Here is a 22567-nt window from a genome sequence, read left to right on the forward strand (position 1 = left end):
AATAACAGTAATCAATTACACATGGAAAGTCATAAGTACTAACTTGAAGATCACTGAAAACTTCTTCAGAACAACAGTCCCAGAATTAAATGTTAACAAGACAAAGGTTTTTCATAAGCCATTATCAAGAAAGAATTCTGGTGAATATTTGGCAACCATAGCAATTTGAAAACCAGAACATCAATAACATTCCTTCAGATGACGATGAGAGTTAACTCAGATTGAGCTTTATTTCTCACACAGTTCATACTAAAAATAGCAAAATAAATGAGGTACCAACAGAATATGATAAAATAAATGTGGCAGTCTACCACTCAAGCCCACACAAAACGTTGGATTACTGTATCAATACCTGGTTCCTAAACTGCCATTCAAATTGGAAATGGCAAGCACAGAAGTAAAGAGACTCATTGAACTAGACCAGACCATAAAGAAATATGTCAAGAATTATCTCTACCTATCTGGTTAATGTGATGGTCTGTTGTACTCAAAAAGGTCAAATTGTGGCTTAGGTACCAAAGCTGTGTATAACTATGAGACTCAACAAAGTGAATGATCCATTGTATCTCAGAGAAACTCCAGACTTGCACAGTGCTCACTATTACATACGTGCAGGAGATATGATAAACGATAACATTGTTCGCATTATCAAAACTCACAACCAAAAACTATCAGACAGCAGATTGCTAGTCTACTTTTTGCAACTATTAGCATCTTACGGCTGGAGCAAAGAAGAATTAGAAAAATTGAAAAATCTGCCTGTACAAGATGATGGTATAAAATTCTTAACAAAGTAATCCAACCTCAAACTTTTGGATTACTAAGAGCATGAAACTAAAGGAAAATCAATACATAACTGCACCTATGCTGAGAGCGAATGTCATGAACACTTGATAAAAAATATCCAAAGGAAGAGATCAATCATTCTCTACTTTCTAGATATTAAATAGATCTAAAGAAAACAATTGCACGTGTCAGGCGCTTGTCCTAAAACAAATGACATAAGAATTAAAAGGCCTAACAAGATTCTGGAGCGCCTCAATGATCGAGCTAAAAGATGTGGTTGGCTAACATCCAAGGAACCTCATTTGAAGAATAGTCAAAGAGAACTAAGATAGCCTGTTGTAGTGTTCACCAAAGACGGTATTGCTATGGTGATTGATGTTTCAATCCACCTCGATAATTCACAGACTTCCGTTGAACAAGTATGTGAAGGTAAAGCCAATTATTACAGTGAACTATCTCAAGAAATCAAAACTCTCTCAACCTATTCCACTGTGAAACTTCATGGCTTCTCGTAGGTTGTCGGGTAACGTGGCCTCAATGTAATGATGCTGTTAAAACTGATCTGGACTGCAAATGAAATTCCCCTTCAAGAAAAATGTACACCTTTTTACCATGTTGGACGCTTTAAAAATGTGCCAAGTTTTCATGACAACAGAATAGCAAAGCTCAATATTTTACTGTACAATGTGTTTTGCTTCAACTGACATGTTAAAGTTAGAAATGTTGAGACATATGTTTAGTCTCACAAGTTAGTGTGAATTTGATAATGTTTTATAGCATTTGAGTTTGACAATTATATATCTAGAATATGATGTTAATAATAGTATTAGTTGGATGTTATTGTTATAGGTGGTATTAGGATTTATTAATTTAGCTATATGGTTATGTGTGAATTTACGTTGAAATAGACATTTAACTCGGTAAAATAAGTTGTTACATACACACACATAATGAGTACAGGCCACATTATGGTATGCTAATCATCTGTTAACCAAAGCTTACTCTGCACAGGGCATTTGTGATTAGAAGATTGAGAAGTGTGATAATAAATAGGCAATACCAAGGGCTGAAGAAATACTAGAGGGTTACTGTCTCTATCTAATATGTGATGCATGTTTCTGTGACGGCAACTTGAAGTGTATTTGCACTCCGGGACAATCTTAATGTTTTTAAAAGCAAGACCGATTTAACACTGATGGGCAGCAATAATAACCCACAATGAGCAGCATTCCTATACGAGGTAGAAAATAAGGCAGAGATGCTCCTTGTTTGGCTGAGTAAGACAGAGGAATTAAAACTGTGTGTAGAAAATACAGAGGATGGATGAGCCACCGGTTAAGTGTCGCATAGAAAAAGTGGCAGAATTTGCAAGCTATTATCAAGGCCTATAAGTAAGTCCACAGCTGACAAGTCATCAAGCAACATAGAAGACTTCCTAAAACATATATGCCTCCTGGCCCTCATTCCAGAAGAAGCAGAGGAATTAGACACAGACATAGGGAAAGGTAAGATAGCTAAAGCAATCAGAGAGATACAGTCAGGGAAAGCTCCAGGGTTGAACTGCATAATTGCACGGCCACACCTTAGTCCCACACCGAGACAGATATTCTTCAAAGCTAATTAAATAAACCAGTTATATTACGACTGATTGGCCACCATAGTGGCAATCCTGACAGAAGGCAAACCACCAGATAATTGTGCCACCTATAGGCCTATATTACTGCTTAATTGTATTTGTATAGCTCTTACTATCCCTGACGAGATGTTGAAGCGCTTTCCGGAAAGTAGCATGCTACTCCGGAAACCCAAAAGGATTAGTGATGGATCAGTAAAGGGAAATATGAGTATAGTATTAGTATAGAGAAGTATGAGTTAATTTGAGAGGAGGACATGTGAGTCTGTTGGTTGGATTGAAATAGAATAATGGAGGGGTAGAAGAGGGAAGAATCCAGAAAGTGTTAATTGGGAGATCATAGTAGTAAGATGAGGTTTGGGATGAGTAAAGGAGAGATGGAGGAAGGAAGAGTCTATAGAAAAGGATTATGGAGATCATTGTTGTAAAATGGGTTTCGGGATGACTCAAAGGGGAGATACTTGAGGAAGAATTTAGTAGAGTTGTTTGAGAGATCATAGTAGTAAACTGAGGTTTGGGGTGAGCCTGGAGGGGTAGAGGAAGGAAGTGTCTAAGAAGGGTTATTTTGGAGATCATAGTAGTAAAATGAGGTTTGGGATGAATCAGAGAGTGGAGATAGAGGATAGATTCATAGAGGTTTAGGGTGAGACAGAGTAATGCATCGGAGACAATCGTTTTATTACCTCTTTTTCTCTCTTCTACAGTAGGACTAAAGTAATAAATATATAGGTACATGACTATATAGGAAGGAGATTTATGTGTAAGTCAAATAATATATTGAGATTTAAAGTTGTATCGTATAAACACAGACCTTCAAGTGCTGCATTATTTGAAGTTCATTTGTGTACTTTCATAACATTATTTTTTTTATCTTTCCTCAATATTTTAATAGTGAAATACTTGTAGCTAGTTAGGATAATGTTTACTTATTGTGATGGATAAACAAAACGGAGACTCATAAGTATCTAAACAAACAAGTTATATTGAAACTATGCAATGACCTATGAACATGTTAAGCATAGAATAATATGCATATATATGTGTGTGTGTGTGTGTGTGTGTGTAACATATACATTTGTTAAGCAGTTATTAAACATATTTGTACAAAGAAATACACATATCTAGATATATACATATAATCAAATTATAAATGTTTACATACACAGATATATGCAGTATGTTGCTGTTTGAGTATGGTGGTTATGTACTCTTTTAAAAAAAAAAAGTATTGAATTTTTCATGTGATATAACCAATATATACCTCAACAGAGGTGAGATCAGTGTAAAAAAAAAATCACAGCATTTTCCCCACATCTATGTTGTAGATCTATGACAATTTCAGTAAGAAAGAAGAAATGAAAAATACATCTATCCCAGTTGCTCGGCAGGAGAGTGGGGAGGGTTGGAGGAGGACACATCTGTAGCGGGGTCACCCCCACTAACCCTGTCTAACATATCGCCCCAGAGCTCCAGATCCCATTCCGCATATTTGTCCGTGCGGACTCTCCTAAGCCCACCCTCCTCAGCCGTTGCCCATTGCTGCAGGTCAGTCTTCCACTTGGTCAGGGTTAGTGGGGACTGGCTGGCCCAGTGGATGGCACTGTGGCATCTTGCAAGTTGCAACCCCAGTTGGGCAAAGTGGTGTGGCATCCTTTTGCCCGTTTTGGGAAATGGTAGGAGTCCCAGTAGGCAGTGTTGTGCTGTGCGTTCCACTTTAAGTGCAGTTAGTCTGTGTACTGTGTGGGCAACCTTCATCCAGAAGGGCTGGAGCGTCCCACATACCCAGGCGACATGGTCAAATGTCGCAGACAGAGCGCTGCAGCACACACAGGCGTCAGGGCGTGCTGGGTATATTCTATGCAGGCGTAGTGGGGTGAGATATGCCCTTTGTAAGTAATACAAATGTGTTAGTTTAAAGCTGGCGTTGCTAGACACCTCCTGCACTAAGGATCTGGCCCTTATCCCCTCCCTGTCTGTAAGTAGGGTGTCAAGATTCATGTCCCAAACTGCGTGCATGGGGGACAGATCCATTTGTCAGGGAAAGATCTTACTCTTGAAGTGTCTTCTTAAGATAAGATAGTTATCCGTGGATCTTGTATTTGGGGGGTAATGAATTCCATAGTTTGGCTGCTTGAACAGAGAAAGATGTACCACCTATTGTCTTTTTCCTGCATGGTGGGTTTTGAGGTGAGGTGCCAATCTTAATGTCGAAAGTAAGATCCTAGGAAAAGTACTGGCCTCTTATTTAAGGCAGGTCATCTCTAAATTGGTGCATCTGGACAAGTCAGGATTCTTGGGATGTATGATGGAACAACGCATGCGTATATCACGCATGCCTCTACAACACAGTTTGTAAAACAACTGTGACTTTACCATGCATGCCTTTACAGCAAATTTGGTTGTAAAAGCATGTTTGGTAAAAGAACATGCATAGTAAGTTCTCCCCCGTCCTGCCCCCTCTCTCCTGATACCATACTCCACCCGCCCTTAAAACTGCCCCTCCCACCCCCTGCCCTGAGCCCTAAACCCACCTTCACCCTCGCCTGAGCCCTGAGCCCTAAAAAATAACCCTGCCCTGGCCTAAAAACTATCCCGAAGTACCCTAAAACCTACCCTGCCCTTTCCTAAAAACTAACCCCCCCCACCGAAACCTAAAACCAACCCAAACCCTCCCGACCCTGCACTAAACCCTAAAACCTATCCCATCCTGTTTTAAAAACTACCCCTTCCCCTGCCCTGAACCCTAAAACCTACCCCACCTTGTCCTAAAAACTACCCAACCCCTAGTCCTGAACCCTACAACCCACCCCGTCCTAAAAACTGCCCCAACCACCCCACCCTGATCCCTAAAAACTACCCTGACCCCCCGCCTTGATCCCTAAACCTAACCCGCCCTGTCGTAAAAACTTCTTCAAACCCCATGTCCTGAACCCTAAAAACGACCCCACCCTGTCCTCAAAACTGCCCGAACCCCCCACCTCCGCCCTGACCCCTAAAAACGACCCTGACCCCCCTGCCATAATCCCTAAAACCTACCCCACCCTGTCCTACAAACTACCCCGGCCCCTAGTGCCCCCGCCCTCAACCCTAAAACCTGTCCTAAAATCTACCACGACCCCCCCGCTCTGAACCCTAAAACCTGCCCTGTCCTAAAAACTACCCCAACCCCTGCACTATAAAACCTACCACGCCCTGTCCCCCACCCGAACCCCTGCCCTGAACACTAAAACCTACCCCAGCCCCTGCCCTGAACCCTAATATCGACCCCACCCTGTCCTAAAAACTACCCGCCCCCCACCCCGAACCCTAAACCCTACCCCCATCCTAAAAACTACTGCGACTCCTCGTCCTGAACCCTACAACCCACCGTCCTAAAAACTGTCCTGACCCCCCACCCTGAACCGTAACAAAATACCCTGACCCCCCTGCCCTGATCCCTAAACCTACCCCGCCCTGTCCTAAAAACTACCTCGACTCCCCGAGCCCTAAAAACTAACCTGACCCCCCTACCATGATCCCTAAAACCTACCCCACCCTGAACCCTAAAACCTACCCAAACCCCCCACCCTGAACCCTAAAACCTACCCCGGCCTGTTCTAAGAACTACCCTGACACCTGCCCCCACCAACTCTAAAATCTACCCTGTCCTGTCCTAAAAACTACAATGACACCCCTGCCCTGAACCCTAAAACCTACCCCATCCTAAAATCTAACCTGACTCCCAGCGCCCTGTCCTAAAACCTACCCCACCCCTCCGCCCTTAACCCTAAAACCTACCTCGCCTTGTTCTAAAAACTACCCCAACCCCCAACCCCCCACCCTGAACCCTAAAATCTACTTCATCCTGTCCTAACACCTACCCCGACACCCCTTCCCTGAACCATAAAACCTACCCCCCGTCCTAAAACTTACCCTGACACCCAGCGCCCTGTCATAAAAACTACCCTGAACCCCAAAACCTACCTCGCCCTGTCCTAAAAACTACCTGACCCCAACCCTGTACCCTAAAACCTACCTAAAAACTACCCCAACCTCCGCCGCCCCATACCTCACCCCACTTACCTCTCTCTCCTCTGCTCTCTACTCCTTACTCTTCCACCCAGACACCCAGACCGCTTTCTCTGCCGTTACCACGCATATGCATAGTAAACACATGCGTAGTAAACGCACATAGTAAACACATGCGTAGTAAACGCACATGCGTGCAGTGCTTAATTTGTAAATAAAAACGTGTCAGTGCGCAAAGACCTCCTCTTAAACATGTATGTGGCTGCTGCAATTAAATTTCGGAACACAGAATACTGAGGCGGCGCAATCCTGAAGCCATCTCGGGCCTCTCCAATCCATTTACAGCCACTCCCTGTCCCTTCAGCTCACTCTTGCAGCTTTCTACTTTCTCCCTTTGTGACGCGCTTTAGTTTTTCCCTTCCTCCGTCTTTCCCATATGTGTCTTTTGCTTGCAGCAAATGCTTGAGGCAGAAGAATAAGCCTCAAAAATAAATGCTGGTGCTCAGCACCGGAAACAACAAGCACAAATTAAGCACTGCATGTGTGGTAATGGCAGCGTGGTCAGTAGATAGCGTTGCATTGACTGCATTGTAAGTGATGTTTCCCGGGTTCATGCTGCATCGGGGGACTGAACTGAACTTTAGACGCCTCTACGACTGTCTGAATAGACTGAGGGACCACTGGGAAGAGTCAACCATACTATACCTTGACACTACTAAAGCCTTCGACACTCTGGAGTGGCGTACCTGCACAAAATGCTGGCATAGGTCCCTGTTTCCGGCGGTCGATAAAGCCATGGCGAGGGTAAAAGTAAATGCCCTTTGGTCTGACCTCTTCCAGGTTGAGAGACGAACGAGGCAGGAGTGTCTGCTATCCACAATGCAGTCTGAGCGGAACTCTTGGCCTGCTGGATACGGGAAGACCCGGTGGTTTGGGCCCTATGCAGGGAGGAAGACTAGGTGGACAGAATCTCGCTTTTCGCTAATGCCATTCTCTAGTACGTGTCACGCCTTAATGACACCAGACCCAGGGTCCTACAAGTTCGCTGCGCATAGAACATTTTCATTTTCAAATTATTTCCAAATCTGACCTGCTGCTGGTTTCAGTGACAGTCAAAGAATTAAAAGCTGGTTTAATTTGACCATGCGCTTACCCCTTGGGCCTTATAGAATATATGAATGGAGAGTTTCAATGATAATAAATGAAAATGATATGCAACGACTAAATTAACATTACTGTTAGAGGTGATATAATTACAGATTTTAAGTTATGAATCTTACAAACTGAAGATTATTATTGGACAACGAGGAGCTGTGTTTATATATTCAGCATAAAAATAAATTCAGATCGCCGTGACAACAATGCCCCCATCAGACTGCCACATGCTGAAAATTAAAACTCGCTACCAACTAAATTGTACCACTGTGATATCACTTCCTTTGACAATATTGCACAAAATTACTGGGCTTATATTGTGGTGATGTCCTTCTTTAAGGTACAGCGAAGTGAGCTCATAGGCCTAATACTAATGCCACGATACAGTGATTGTTGTCACTGTGCCATTGTACGTGAGGCTTGGTGTGGGCGATCTTCATCTTTGAAGGCAGACAATGAAAGTTTTAGCTCACTGTGGTATACAGAATGAAATCTGGATTCAACTCTGTCCCTGATGACTTGAAGTCTTATTTAAGGGGCCACCCACAAAAGTTGAAGGGAGTCCAACCATGTCGGTTTGTTCCACACTTACCTGTTTCTTTTTTCCTTAAAGTCCTCTAGAAAGGCAAGTTTTTCCTATTCTGAGCAGCTTTGTTTTTATGTCGAATATCAATATTTTCTTAATTTTGAAATGGCGCCGCGGATCACTCGATTCTGACTGTTTGACGTGTTTTGGTTTTTAAATGTAGTGTCGTCAATGTGACAACTTGACATCACGTAAAGAGATGGGCGCCCTCGCCTCATGTGGTGAAAGAAAGAGGGGTCGCGCGTGTAAACAACCACACTGATCCGCATCGCCGTACTGCACGCGCCCACTGATAAGATAGGTGTCTCCGTCCTCAGATAGTGTCAGACAGAGCACAGCTGGCGCAGAGACGGGTGATAATATGTCTCTGACCTGAGTTGGATTTACCAAGTCTCATATGAAGCTAATGCCAACATGTCTCAGATAAATACAGTGTTAGTCAGTAAATAGTAGTAAACGACCTTGCCAGTGTGCTGTGTGATTTCGTGGGAATGCTTTTCAGCAATTGCCTGCGCCACGGATTGTGTAGATGAATGTGGTCAGTTACCATAGTGCTGCAAGTATATGGGCGTCTTCGAATGGTTAGTGTCATTTGCACATTCCCCTACATATGGGTAACGGACAGAACTGTGGTAGGAGAGGGTTCACTTACTTATTGTGGATTGAGGGTGTAGAACATTATTTGGTCGGGGCTATGGTTTCAGAGCTTTTCAATAGCCGCAATTAGTTGATAAGCAATTGAAAGCCACTTAGAGGTGGGATAAGTTAACTTTTGGCATATTGAATGTACACAACCTAGGTGAGAGGTTCTGGTGGTTCCCACTCTTACTGGACAGATCTCGGTTTTGGAGGTGAGGGGTGGAAGGGGCGATTTGTCAGAAATGGCAGAGGTGGTCATGTCATGTGCAGACTATGAAACTAATCCTGGAGTTTTGAGCAATTTTTGAGTCAAAGTTAAATCCTAGTTGTGTAATCTTTGAGCATGGACCAATTGATTGACCCGGACTAAGTGTCAGAATTTAGTTGAGCAGAAGATTGAGACAGAACTGATGGTGCATTTGTTTGATGCAGAGGTTCAAATTTGTTTCCACTAATGGTCTGCAAGTTCGCTACACCCATGATCTAATAGCAGGCAAACACATTTTTAGAAGGACACCGGTTGTGTGATTTGATCATGTGTATATAAAGTATAATTAGCAATGAAGTGACAGAGCAGGTCATGATTACATATGATCTTCAGGGAAACTAGAGGTAGAAGTTGGAGTGTACAGGTGACCAGGAGATCGTTTTGGGACTTCACATGAGACCTGATGTGAGTTGGAGAGGAAAGAGACCACTATGTGGAGTCAGTGATAACAGCCAGAGAGGAAGAATGTGAACCAGGGGAGGGAGTAATCGGATTACTCCAGTATTGGAACTTTCATAGATTCACATGCTTGAATCATTCCCCATCGTCAAGATGGGAGCCCCCGGTACAATTACACAATTAGTGTTGAAATATATTAATACAAGCACCCTAGGCCTCTTCAGTTTAATAGTCTATCATAGTCATTTTAAGAAAAAGGACCAAACTTGAGCATCCACCAATCAGACAACACCACCCTCTAGAATCCTCCTGAGAGAAGCTCCAGCACCTCAGATTTTCTACTGCATGTCATGCTAGGGAGTCTCCTCAGAGCTCTGCTCTTTTTTCACACCTTTGGATTAGCTTGAAGCTATTTTTTCTCTGCTAACACTTGTTTTGACTGATTGGGGTTAACACCTACAACATGTTTGACAAGGAGAAGAAGGGTTTATTCAGAAATTTCAAAACTTGTGGTAAGAAACGACTACATTCTGAAGACCCTCATCAGGATTGCATATACTGCGCTATCCAGACCACTCAGCCAAGGACTGTAAGGTTTGTCGTACTTTTTCCTCTAAGACTCTTAAGGATAGAGAAGGCAGATTTTTGATTTGGCTGCAGATACTTAAGTACAGAGATAATCCAGTCTCTGACTCTAATAGTGATGACTCTTCAACATCAAAAAAGTCATCAAAAAGGGCAAGATCAGACACAAGATCTCCTTACCAACAATCAAGAAAAGCCCACAAAAAGACTGCCTCAGGGTCTTACAAGGGCCTCAGCCCCTCTACTTCACCTCATAAATCTTCCAGGAAAGGGGAGAGAGGTCATGCCAGCAGTTCTAAAAGGCATGAGAAGCCATCCTCTGTACCACCATCTGGGCCTTTCAAAAGGCCCTCATCTACCTACCTCTGCAGCTAAGAATGATCCATCGTCGACAAGACCGTCGGTGAGTGTTTTTCCACCGTCAACGATGACTTTCACTGTTCCATCGTTGACGACATTTGTGAGGACGACATAGTCGATGACGAGTGCCCCACCATGGACGAGAGCAGCGTTGATTATGTCATCGTCGACGAAGATCTACACCTCATCATCGTTGACGGCGGTAACAGCGGTATCTGCTTTACCATCGTCGACGGTATTCTCTTCGGTAAGGCTGTCGACGATCAAGATCTCCATGCGTTCGTTGTCGACGAAGACTATATCTGTGCCGTCGACAACACCATCGACGACACCGTCGACGAGGGAAAAACAACATAAAAAACAAGAAAGACTTACCCCAAAGCACACCTCACCTAGTAAGGTGACCCCTCTCATACCAGTTCACTTGTTAGAGGAGGAGGAAGAGTCAGACGACGAGGGTCCATTTGAAACAGCCCATAGCCCTTCTCAATTGAACGTCAAATATCAGGATGAAGACGAATTTGATGAAACTTATGACCCTCTGTACTATGGAGGAGATCAACAATATCAGGAAGGGACATACTTTCCAACCTCGTTGCTATCTGACCTCCAAGCGATGCTGGCTGATTACAGTAGGCATTTTACTCCTCAAGGGAAGCAACTTCCTCCGTCGCCCGTCTCCGGGGTTACCACTCCACGTCAGAGACTGACCTCATTGTCACTAACAAATGTGGCCACGCCGGATATGACTTTACCTCAGGACACTTTACATGTCAGAAGGTGATCAGGAAGAAGGGGAGCTCCTTGACACTCATTCGGAGTGGAATGAATACATTATTCCTGCTCCTCCTTCTTCCCAGTCAAAGGTGGATTCCCCTCCAGATGACATCAGGAGATTTCATAATCTTCTGGACAGAGCAGCTAAACGTTTTGCTTTGCCAATGCCGTCCAAGCAAACAGATTGCTTCCTATATGATTTTAAAGAGCCGTACCAGAAATCTGTGCGCTCCTTTCCACTGGTTAGCTACTTATGGGAAGAAGGGTTAAAAGTGATGCACAACCCCGCTACCGTCATAGCAGTACTGCCCCGAATAGATAAAAAATACAAGGCACCAGAGGATGCCCCAGCATGTCTAATTGGTCATCCTCATCCGGACTCAGTGGTGGCCCAGGCGGCACAGAGGAAGTCCAAGAATCCGTCTGCTCCGATTTCAGCACCTCCAGACAAAGAGAGTAGATGGCTAGACAATATTGGAAAGAGGTTCTTGTCGATGGCTAGCCTAGTGATAAGAGCTGATAACTCCCTAGCGGTGTTAGCCAGGTATGACAGACAGCTATGGGCAGACATCACCCCGCATATTGACCAGTTGCTGGAGGATGGAAGATCAGAGGCAAGGAAGACGTTGTTGGAAGGTCAGCGCACGTCAGCTGAGCTCATAGACTGTGCTGTGGACATAGCCACAACTGCATTTTGCCAGCTCGCAGGTGCAGCTGTACTTAGGAGACAATGCTGGCTAAAGGCTACATCATTCCGGCCTGAGGTACAGAATAAGATTTTAGACCTACCTTTCGATGGGCAAGCATTATTTGGTAAACATATTGATGAGGCCTTACAATCTATCAAATCTGACACGGATACAGCAAGATCGTTAAGGACTCTCCAGTTTCGGAAGCCTTCCTTTCGAGCTAGAGGACGTAGACTGCCTTCATATAGAGGAGGCTATCAGCAATATAGATACTCAACCTATCCTTCCTCCTCTCAGCAGTTCCGTCAGTACTACCCACAAAGAATACCACCACAAGCAGCTTATGGTAGATCTGGCACTAGGGGACTCTCAACTCGCCCTGCTAAGGACTCGGCTCGTAGAGCCTGATACATCCAAGGCTCCGGCTACATCCAACCCTCCTCCTCTGGTTTTAGGCGGAAAGATATCCCTGTTTCTCAAGCAATGGCAAGTCATCACATCAGACAAGTGGGTCCGCCAATTAGTGAAACAGAGCCACACTCTGGAGTTTATCCAACTACCTCCCTCCAATTCTCCTTGCAGGACTCCATCAAGGTATCCAAAACAGCTCAAGAGGGAGATCAACAAATCCTCCTCAAAGGAGCTGTAGAGAAAGTGCCTCTGTCACAGCGAGGAAGGGTTTTTTATTCCAGGTTCTTTCTCATTCGCAAGAAGTGGAAGGTTTGGAGGCCGATCCTCGACCTAAGAGAATTAAACGTCTACTTAAAAAAGCAGTCGTTCCGCATGATAAGCCTACAGGATGTCCTCCTGCGACTGAACCAGGGACATTTCATGTCTACACTAGACCTAAAAGACGCATATTTCCATATTCCCATCCACCCAACCCACAGACAGTACATGAGATTCATGGTAGCCGGAAGCCATTTTCAATTTCGTGTCCTCCCTTTTGGCCTAAAGTCAGCTCCCAGGATATTAACCAAATGCCTAGCGCCAATCGCAGCTTTCCTCAGGAGGAGAAAACACCAGATATTCCCATATCTCGACGATTGGCTGATAAAAGCAAACACCTACGCAGGAGCGCGCAGATCAACAAGAAGGTGCGTTTCCTTACTCAACAGTTTAGGCCTCACCATCAACTGGGAGAAGTCCAAACCTCTACCATCATACAGTATCACCTTTTTAGGGGCAAACCTGGACACTCAATCCACCATGGCGTGTCCCACAGTAGAGAGACAACAGAAGTTACTGACTCTAGCAAACTCAATACAGGGAAGAAAGTCAGTTTCAGTTCGCCTTTTCAAATCCTTGTTGGGCATGATGTCATCATGCATAACTCTGCGCTACAGGAACAACTCAACCTTCAATGGCTCCAGATTTTGGGAAGCTTCGAAGATCGGATAAGCATAACCCCAGCAATAGTCAAAGCTCTGACATGGTGGTCTCAAAATCATCATCTGTCTGTCGGCCTTTCCTTTCTACATCGTCCAGCTGTATGGACTATCACTACAGACGCCTCTCTGGAGGGCTGGGGAGCTGTTTTGCAAGATCTTCAAGTAAGTGGCAAGTGGCCACTAGATTTGAGGGCGATGCACATCAATCTGCTAGAGCTCAGAGCAGTTTATCTCGCTTTGCAGGCTTTTCTTCTGAAAATAGCGGGATCAGAAGTAGTAATAAGAACAGACAACACCACTACGATGCATTACCTCTACAAACAAGAAGGCACAAGATCTCTCACCCTCTCCAGGGAAGCCCAAAAAATTTGGAATTAGGCCTCACAGCAAGGCATCAAACTCACAGAGGTGCATATGCTGGGGATAGAGCACAAGATAGTGGACTCGCTCAGCAGACAAAGATCGAGCTGCCATGAATGGGAGCTGGACCAGTCAACAATGGATTACATCTTTTTCCAGTGGGGAACGCCCAAAATCGACCTGTTCACCAGCAAGTGAAACGCCAAATGCCAGTACTTCGCAAGCTGGCATCTCCAAAAGGGATCTTGGGGGAATGCATTTTCCATAGCTTGGTCCGGCATCTTTGCTTATGCCTCTCCTCCAATTCCATTGATCCCAAGAGTCCTCACGAAGATGAAGGCAGAGCCGTGCACCCTGGTATTGATAGCTCTGTAGTGTCCTCGCCAACACTGGTTTGCAGAGCTTCTTCTTCTATTAATGAAGCCTCACATTCCGCTGAAACCGTCTCTGCACTTACTAACAATGAACAAAGGGCAAATATCGCACCCGGATCCTCAGTCGATGCGATTGTCAGCATGGCTCCTGAGCACAGGGAGTTTGCACATCTGAATATCCCACAGGAATGTAGGGACATTTTGTCCAGAGCTAGAGCAGATAGCACTAATAAAGCTTATTCTTGCAAATGGAAAAGATTTTGTTTCTGGTGACACCAGTGGCAAATTGATCCACCGTCCTCACCACCGGAACCCTTATTGCCTTATTTATTGCATTTAGCGCAATCAAGCCTGGTGCATTCCTCCATAAAGGTGCATCTGGCGGCATCATACAGGCGTTCAGACTCTTCACCTTCGCTGTATTCCTCAAGATTAATCAAACGGTTTTTGCAAGGACTTTTCAGGGTCTTTCCTCCATTCAGACCTCCTCTTCCCTCGTGGAACCTGAATATTGTTCTAGAACAGTTAATGAAGGATCCATTTGAACCGATCCATCGTGCTTCTAAAATTTCTTTCTTGGAAGGTTGCTTTACTGGTGACTCTCACATCAGCCAGACGGGTCAGTGCGAGAGAGGCCCTCTCCATACAGGAGCCGTTCTTGCAGATCAAACAAGACAAACTATTGCTACGCACAAACCCATATTTCATCCCAAAGGTCCCTTTAGATTTCCACATGAACGAGCCCTTAGTTTTTAAAACCTTTTTTCCACATCCATCTACTCCTGCAGAAAGAGCATTACACTCCTTAGACATTAAGAGATGTGTTAAATTCTACCTGGACAGAACTAAGTCCTTTCGCCGCTCCAATCAATTGTTCGTAGCTTACAGTGCACCCAGACTAGGTCAATCGCTCTCCAAGCAGAGTATAGCCGGATGGATCTCCTCAGCCATTCGATTCTGACATCATGCAGCCGGCAAACCACTGCATTCATCAGTCCGTGCTCACTCTATGCGGGCAGTTTCTTACTCAGCAGCGCTGTTTGCGGGGGTTCCCCTGCAAGACATTTGCAGAGAAGTGACATGGAAAAGCTACCATACATTTACAAGACATTACTGCTTGGAAGCACTATCTCAGGGAGAGGTAGCAGTGGCTCAGGCAGTCTTCAGGAACCTCTTCAGGTGAAGGTGAGCTATCTCTTTCATCCCTCCATCCTAGATCAGGTATGCACATTGTTTATGTCTGTTCCTTTCGGATACGGATCCAATGCTTTTCATGTTAAAAAAAAAAAAAGAGAAAAGGGAGAGAAGTAAGGATGGGGTTAACAGACGATATTTTGTTTGAAGTATTGCTTTAGATATATATATGTATTAAATAGGCAGGCGTTTTGTGACATACATGGCTACAATGTTCCAATGTGCATAAGTACTGCTCGCTACTCTGATTCAAGCATGTGAATCTATGAAAGTTCCAATACTGGAGTAAGAAAATTAGTTACTTACTTGTAACTGTAGTTCTCCAGTATTGGAATCTTTCATAGATTCACATGCGACTCCCCCACCTCCCCGGAGAAGCTCACTTTCACTTCTCTCTCTCTCGCTCTCGCTCTCTCTCTCTTTCTGTTCCTATCCTTAATGCACTTGTGCTTGGAAAATCTGAGGTGCTGGAGCTTCTCTCAGGAGGATTCTAGAGGGTGGTGTCCTCTGATTGGTAGACGCTCAAGTTTGGTCCTTTTTCTTAAAATGACTATTATAGACTATTAAATTGAAGAGGCCTAGGGCCCTTGTATTAATATATTTTAACACTACTTGTGTAATTGTACCGGGGGCTCCCATCTCGACGACGGGTAATGATTCAAGCATATGAATCTATAAAAGATTCCAGTACTGGAGAACTACAGTTACAGGTAAGTAACTAATTTTCTTCCTGACAACTCTGAGAGTTGATGATCCAGAAGATCATGGTCCAAGCAAAGGTCTAAAAACACTTCGTCCGCAGCTTCAAAAGCATTGTCCCAGATTTTGTAGAGGGGCTGACTCAGCAAACGTGCTGAAGTGGTACTTTCATCGACCAAGGTCATGATTGTCGAGTTGTGCTTGAATATGTGCAACAAAAGTTTCCTCAAGGCTCATTATGCTATGGAAAGCCAGGAGATACGCATTCAAAATATGACAGTGTCCAGCTTTGGAGTGAGTCTCCCGAGTAAGAGTGTGAAGAAGAGGTTCTTGGAGCACTGGTTTCTAAGTTGGATCAAATGGAGGCCAAGTGGTCAGTGTACTAATTTTTGTGAATTAGATATTGTTGTTTCAGGAGTAGTCTGTGGATGAATGTGCTGTGATTGGTGTGATTCAAACGCAGGGTGGGTTGGTAGTTAATCTTCTTAGGGTCTATTTTGTGAATTAATTCAGGCAGGGGCTTTGCTATTTTGTTTAGTACCATAATTGATTTTAGTTTGCCGATTTAGGCCGTGAAGAACATTAGCAAGCTGATGTACAATTGTTGGTGATTATTCAGTGCTGAGCTTAGACAGTTAAAGTTTAGGGGCTGTAAGATGATTCTTTATAGCGATTGATAGTGATTATGGACCCTAATCATTTTTTGCACTAAATATGGCTTACCTTTGTGTTTTTCAGGTATTCTGCCAAAATATTGTGTCACAAATATCATGAGACATACATTCTGTAAAAAAAAATTGGGGAACCTAATATTGAAGGTAAAAATATTTTTTTTGTAGGTCTTTTATAACTTTTTTTAATTATAGTTGTACATAATATCGTTTTTTAAAATATTTAGTTAATTTTTATCAATTTTAGTGTTAGGTATATTTATTAATTTTTTTGTGTTTTATTTTTTTATTTTGGTAATATAAGTTTGTTTTGAACATTCTTTCAATTTTTTTGGTAGGTTGTTGGGTTTGTAGTGGAAGAGACCGGGAAGTTTTTTAAATATTTAATTTTAATTGTTTATAGTTTTTTTTACAGGTTTTAATTTCTTATCTATATATTTATATTACATTTTACTTAGCTTGTCTGCACAGTAAATAATGTTATTGTTTTTCAAAATAATCCATAATGTGGTTTTGTTCTGTTATTAACTTATTTTGTTTGTGGTTGTTGGAGTTTTACAGTAATAGGTGCACTATTATTTTAAATGTCTTTTTATTTTTTTAGTTGATATCCCTTTTTATATATAATTGTATGTATATTTTTTTTTATTTCGTGCTTATACGTTGTAGTTATTTCTATAAATTATATAAAGTTACAGATATTTAATATGTATATAATATTTATTTTGTATTGATGTAAGATATGGAAGAAACAAAATCTGAGTTTTATCAAGCTTAACGTTTTTTTTCCTACAGTTACTTATGTTTGAGTGAAAATAGTAATTTTGACCTCTCCAAAATCCATCACTTTTGGGTTGTAGTGGAAATAGTAAATGTAACCCTGCCAAAGTCCAACACTTTCCCTACAGTTTCTTACGTTGTAGTGAGAGTAGACAAACACCCCAGTCTACTTTTTAATCTGCTAATCTGATTTAATATATGTACATATATATATATATACATATATATATATAGCGAGAGAGAGAGAGAAATACATATATATATATATATATATATATATTTATTTTACCTAGTGGATGTTGCCACTAGGTAGTTATAGTTAGGACTTTTTTTTACCATAGATAGAGCTTTGTTTTTGCCAATAAATTTGGCGATGCCTGACGAATCTTCATGAAATTTTCAAAACGTATACTTTGGTCAGTTTAGCGGCTGTCTTGAAAGTTTCGGGGTGATCTGTCAAGCGGGGGCTGAGAAAAAGGAGGGTGGCCCAAAACACTTTTTCCCCAATTTAAGTCAATAGGATTTTTTTCTAATTTGCTGAACAGAATTACACCAAATTTGGCAAAAAGCTAGATCTTGGTACGCAGATTTTACTTTTTGTTATTTGGTGTAAGTCAGTTCAGTAGTTTCTGAGATATTAGAGTTAAAAAAAATATAGATATATTGGGACCCGGATCCGGGCCCAGATTCGCTTATATGGGGGAAAAGCAAGGCCCTGATTGGCTGGCCGCAACCTGACAGAAAATTTGCGGCTGCCATTTTCTTTTGTGGATCGGCTCGGGGTGGGTAAAAATCAGTGAAACAACACATAAGGGGTCAGGATACAGGTATCCTGACCCCATAGGACACATAGAAGGGTCCGAGACCCCTCATCAGCAAAAAATTGCCCAATCTTTTTTTTTTATCCGATCTGTGGACGTGCAAATCCATTGTTAGATTCGTGGATCCAGAGATAAGAAAAAAACATCTACTGCATCCAACCAAAGACTGTGCTGAGCTTGGAATTGGGTGCATGCAGAAGGGTTGGTCACAGGGCTCAAGTAACTATAACTTGTGCCTTCGCCATATACAGCTAGTTACTCCACATATTACATCATCGATGACACCTTCTATGGCATCATTGATATTATTACTGCAACATCTGCAATAAAATTATTGATGTGAAAATTGTGCATGGCAGGGGCGCAAGTTATAGCTACCTTAGGGCACAAGTTATAGTTACTTGAGTTGTTAACTATAACTACTGAATTTCTCTGGTTTTGGGCGAGTAATTTCAGTACTTAACTATAATGCCCCAGTATTTTTTTCAGTGAATATATAAATATATATGTCACTCTAACCCTGAAAAGGCTTTGTTTTGACTTATACTGGGTGCTCCCTTGTGTCTGGACAAAGCCAAACCCCTTTGAAGAGCTATAATGATAGCGAAACACTTGTCATGGGTTGTTTTTACTCATTCCAGGTTGGCTTGGATGGTATTTTACCAGTTCAAAGTTGTAATACTGTGCCTTGAGTGGTGATTGGCTTTTGTCATTTTGCAGCTCAGCGAGGATGGCATTGTGTCAATCCTCTGCTTAAAGATGGTGCTTCGTGCTGGAGCTGCTTTCCACCTAACCCTCGGAGATATATATATATATATATATATATATATATATATATATATATACACCCAACCTCATGGGAGGAGGAACGGCTGCAGAGGTAGCAAACTCCGCTAGCATATCACCAACCAACTAAAAGGTTATGCCGTTCAACCTAAGGTGTAGATTGGTAAATGTAGTTTATTGCAAGTCACCACATGGTGCATTTCATGTGACCAAGGCTTAGGCCGCTGAAGGACCTGAAACGGTGGGCAACAAGGGGTTCGACCAACTGGCAAGCCCCTGAAGCAATTTATTCACCTGGCTTGGACAACATGATGGAGAGGGGGAGGCCATTGACTAGGGCCTTGATCCGGGTGGCTTCTGGCAGCTGCACATGCATGCCCCTCCTGAACTGTCCTGCGGCCCGGGAGGCTGTGGCACTGTGGAAATGAGCTGCACGACAGGAGACTCAGGCCCTCATTCCGACTTTGGCAGTAACCTGACCACCATGCCAGCAGCAGTGTTATGACCGCCGCCAAGGTGGCGGTGCAGACCGCCATATAACGAGTAAGGCGGTGAACCCAATGCAGCACAGACAGCTCACTGCCAGCACTGCCCCAACGCCACTCCGACGAACAGCATCCGGCGGTAGAAGCCAACTTCATGCTGGCGGAAGCCAATATCCCGCCCACCATATTCCAAGTCACGACGCAGCCAGGATATCCGGGGTGGGCTTGCCACTGTGAAAAACCTGGCGGAAACAGAAAGTACAAAAGGAGACACCCACCTCCGTGGCTGCCATGGCAAACAAACTGCTAGTCTTCCCAGCATTGTATCTCGCCATACACCTTCAGGGCCACCGACGAAGACATCAAAGGTAAGTACGTCTAGCACAGAGGGGAGGAAATGGCAATGATACACTCCCACACATAACACACATTCCTCGCACAGACAGAAAGGCCACACAAAGGCACACACTATATACGTCAATGCCAAGTACCTAATACACACACAAAGCCAAGCAGATACGTGCCAAACATACAGCTCAACGCTCACAAACACCACCAACACACCCCATAACCACACAACAACAACTAGACCACAAACACCTCAACGCAGGCATAGACAGGCACGTTGTGCGACACCACATACACACACACACACCATGAACTATATGTAGCAATGACACACAATCAATAGTAGTGAACACATATCCAAACAATGACACAGGTGACACATCACGTACAACGAACAATCCAGGAAATCCACACATACAGCAGCATACACACAGACACACACAACACCCCATACAATCCCACAAGCAAACAGTCAGACACATAACGGCATGCCCTTGGCACAATCCATCTATCCATCGCATGCAACAACACAGGCACAACCCATACACAAACCTCACACACCGTTGCACACAGATGTCACACCACCAAGTAGAAGAAAACCAGGACAAGCATCTGATCTTGCCAAAAACAGCAGAGTGGGCAGATGTAATTGGAACCATCAAAAAATATTATAACTATATACAAAATCTCCCAAATGGCAAGTCCGATCTGCTTTAATGCAGAAACGCATAAAGTCCATATATCATGGTCCCAGCTTGACTCCTTACAGCAAATAGGCCTCCAAGTCATAGGGGCATCAGTGGGGCAGGCAGGCACCTCAGGGGTGTGGGGGTGGTGGGGGAGGCTTGGATGGGGAAGGGGCAGGTTTCGGTTTGGGCTTGGGATGGGTGACTTTGGCACTGGGAGAGGTGGATTTCTTGCTGGGTGGAGAAGCAGGGGAAACACCAGAGGGGGCACCCGAGGAATGGGAGGTGGAAGGGCATGGGAGGGGCAGGAGGGCACAGTGTTTACGGGGAACATGGGGTGGGAGAGGAGTAGGGAAGAGGTCAAGGGTGGCAAGGAAAACTCTATTAGGGGCACAGGGGCGGTCACATGATTGAGGTTTGGGAGTGCTCGTCTGAAGTGTATGTGTGCTGTGCATGGATGCTGGTGTGTGCAATGTGTGCATGTGTGAATGTTGGGTGTGTGAGTGGGTGCGTGTGAATTCATTGGGAGGAGGGGGTAGAGATGCAGGGAGAGGGAATGGGAGATGTGCGAGTGAATGTTGTGGTGGTGTGTGCAAGTGAGGTGGATGTGCTTCAGGTGGCAGAGACGGTAGTCGTGGTGAGTGCGGATGTGGTGTGTGTCTGTGAGTTTGCTGTTGTGGTGATTGAGGGTATGACAGAAATGCCAGCAGGACCAATATGTGATGATTCAGTGCTGGCAGGTGTGAGTGGAGATGTGACTTAAGGGGAGGAGATGGAGGGGGAAGTGTTGGGTGTGTGCATGCATGTGTGAATGTTAGTGATGCCTATGACTGTCTATGTGCACCTTGTCTGTTGTGTATACTGGTCTGTAGGTGTGCTTCAGATGGGTGTAGGGAGAGGGGTCGTGGATTGGGTACAGGTAGCTGGAGGGGGACGGAAGATGAAGGGACATTGGCTGCCATCAACGAGGAGGCCAGGGCCTGAAACGATCTCTGTAGGCCAGACAAGGCACCATGAATGCCTTCCAGGAACGCATTGGACTGCTGCATCTGGAATGCCAGTCCCTGGATGGCATTCACGATGGTTGTCTGCCCCACAGAGATGGACCTCAGCAGGTCAATAGCCTCCTCATTGAAGCAGCAGTGCTGACTGGGGCAGGGGCAGAGGTGCCTGCGGCGAAGGAGATGCCCACCCTTCTGGGTGAGCGGGCATGGGCAACTGGGTGCGGTGCAACAGGGAGGGCAGTGCTGTTAAGGGGGGTGGTGGAGAAGGATGGTCCTGGGGTGGTCCCAGATGGTTCCACCACTATCAGGGATCGGCCATCAGAGGAGGAATCTGTATCAGATGTGTTAGTTGCTCTAGTCTCCCCCGTGGTGCTCCCCTCGTCCTCCGTCCCATTGGTCCCCTTGGCTTAACTGGTGCCAGCCTCCTGGGTCCTGTGGGCTGCTGCATCCCCACTCGCCGGTGCCCTTCCTCCTCCACCAGATAATGCTAATGCACACAAAGACAGAGGTGGAGAGAGAGAAGGAGGGTGGGAGAAACAGAAAGGGAGGAAATCATGATAACCCACACATCCTCTTCATATACAAACAATACATATTACACTCCCTGCCGGGCAAACAAGAGACCATTTTGCAAACATTTACAATTGAGTCATGCAAGCGGTACCCAAACTCATCAGAGATCACCTCAACCCTGCAGCCCAAACACCTGAATGAAGACCACTACATGCCTATCAACTGCCTAAATGACTTATCCAACAAGCCAGTCCAGGAATATACCCAACCACATGTCATCCACTTCTGGATGATAAAAATCTGAGCACAAAGGGACTGAGCACACTAACTAACTGACAGGAATGAGTGGAGTACATTTGGTACAGAGGTCCATTGATGTAGCAAGTGAAGCTATTGGAATGTGCACGTAACATGCCTGTCATTACCCATATTCAGTGCCAATATGACCCCCTTGTACTACTACAGTACACGCAGAGATGGAGGATGCAGCCAGTGACATGATTGCATACTTGAGCGACCCATACGTACAGGTGAACGTGTGTAACAGTACCACCACTTCTTTTCCTGTAT

General features: G+C 44.1%; 1 protein-coding gene across 2 annotated transcripts in view; it reads left to right on the forward strand.

Annotated features, from left to right (window-relative positions):
* The window catches only part of SAP30L (SAP30 like), a 387822-nt gene that overhangs the window by 137229 nt on the left and 228026 nt on the right, over positions 1-22567 (forward strand). The window lies entirely within an intron of this gene.

Source organism: Pleurodeles waltl, chromosome 7, assembly GCF_031143425.1.
Source record: "Pleurodeles waltl isolate 20211129_DDA chromosome 7, aPleWal1.hap1.20221129, whole genome shotgun sequence".
NCBI lineage: Eukaryota > Metazoa > Chordata > Amphibia > Caudata > Salamandridae > Pleurodeles > Pleurodeles waltl.